Genomic DNA, 1,662 nt, shown 5'->3' on the forward strand with positions numbered 1-1,662 from the left:
AAACAAAAGATAAATAAAAATAAACAAACAAATAACACCAAAAAACTACTATAAACTCAAATTCTGTTAAACAATTTTGTCTTTTTCAAAACTAATATCAGGATTTTCTAAATGTTTGCTCCCTAAATTCCTTTGTAATGTGTCTATTATGTCAAAACTTTCCTTAATGTTTCTGAAATGTCATAAATTGTCTCTCTTGTTTGTACTTCTGACATTCCAATTTGTTTCTTCTGAAACATTTTGCCATAAAAAAGGTTTGAATTTCTTTTTTAAAAATCGGGTCTTTTATTTTGAAAGAGTTACTGTCAATAGGAAGTTTTGTGGCACGTTCACCTGACAGGTGTGGTGACGTCATTGAGGTCATGGAAAAAAAATGCGGATCCTTCAGGGCGTCTGTGACTGAAGCTTTTCCTGCTGGAAAACGATCGATCTTTGTAAGTAAACCTTCAGTTTATTTATGTTTTATCACGATTGATTAAAAATATGACCTAATTTTATGGCTGACAATAAGAAGATAAAGTCTGTGTTGTTTAAACCATATGAGAAAACAGCTGGTTTCCCACAATCACAGCAAATTACATAAATGTCACATTTAGGATTTAAATCTATTTTCACAAACTCAGTAATCTGAAGTTTAATGAAATAATCTTGTAAATAAGAAAATAAAAGGTGTCCTGAAGTATTTACCCCACTTGAATAACTAGAAATATTCACCCAATACACAATTTTATTTAGTATTAACCGAGAATGTAGATTTCTATTTTAWCAATAGTCATAATATTTCAAAGTAAACAAGAAGTAAGGTGACTGCCAGCAGAAGTGTTTAAACAAAGCAAACACACTCACATCCTGCATTTATCACACTGAAACGTTTGTTCTTGTTTCTATCTCTATAACTTCTGTCAACTTAGGTCCACAGAGCTCAAACTGACGAGTTTCTCTTTTTCTGCATCCCTGAGTTAAAAATACAGAGAGCTGTTAATGCAAAATATTCTGCAGAGTTTTCACATGTTAGTCCCACTGAGAGGTTGTACAGTTCCCTTTTAAGCTAAAGGAGTTTTACTTCTGCATTTTTCAAGAGCTACTTCCTGATTTTTCCACCAGCATGTATGTTGGCGTGTTTCAGTAGCTGCTAGAGAAGACTCGGTTCAGGTTGAGGGTTGTTTTTAYATGAAGACTTGATTGTTTTCAGTGCTTTAAATGAACATAGTTTGAGTCTGGATTCAGTCTGAGCGATGGCTGCTTGTCCCTGACGATGATGATGTGAAGTCTGGATGACCTTTGGACTGGAGGAAACTCAGGCTGCAGCTCTTGAAAGACAAACGAGAAGTCCTAAAGTCATATCCTGACACGTAGGTAGGCCTGTATTTTGGCTTTGTGGGGTTTTGTCTAAAGGCCTAAAGAATTACTATCTTACCTGCAGTGGATGGTTTTTGAATTGGCTCATTTTGCAGGACTGGTGAGCTAAAGGCTAATCTGAACACAGATAAGTCTGAAGAGGATTGTTGCGGTCTTAAAACAACTTACTCATAAAATTTTTTTTATAGAAGTTCAGGCAAATGCTTTTATTTAAACCTTATTTTAACCAGGGGTGGGTGGGGTTGGGGTCAAATTCAGTCTCACAAGGTGGCCAAAATTTGAGGCAAGGGACAATATTTGTTG

The 1,662-nt window shown here is 35.3% G+C and overlaps 1 protein-coding gene across 7 annotated transcripts in view; it reads left to right on the forward strand.

Annotated features, from left to right (window-relative positions):
• Positions 1 to 350: 350 nt before the first annotated feature.
• zgc:113184 (uncharacterized) overlaps positions 351 to 1,662 on the forward strand; it is an 8,057-nt gene continuing 6,745 nt past the window's right edge. For 2 of the 7 annotated variants that reach the window (XM_014002023.1, XM_014002029.1), the window contains exon 1: positions 357 to 434. The gene's annotated coding sequence lies outside the window, so the exon portion shown is untranslated. Of the gene's footprint in view, positions 435 to 1,137; positions 1,357 to 1,662 lie in introns of those variants that run through there. The other 5 variants (XM_014002026.1, XM_014002024.1, XM_014002028.1 and 2 more) reach the window with 3 other exon arrangements.

This window comes from Austrofundulus limnaeus, unplaced genomic scaffold (assembly GCF_001266775.1).
Source record: "Austrofundulus limnaeus strain Quisiro unplaced genomic scaffold, Austrofundulus_limnaeus-1.0 Scaffold11, whole genome shotgun sequence".
Lineage (NCBI taxonomy): Eukaryota > Metazoa > Chordata > Actinopteri > Cyprinodontiformes > Rivulidae > Austrofundulus > Austrofundulus limnaeus.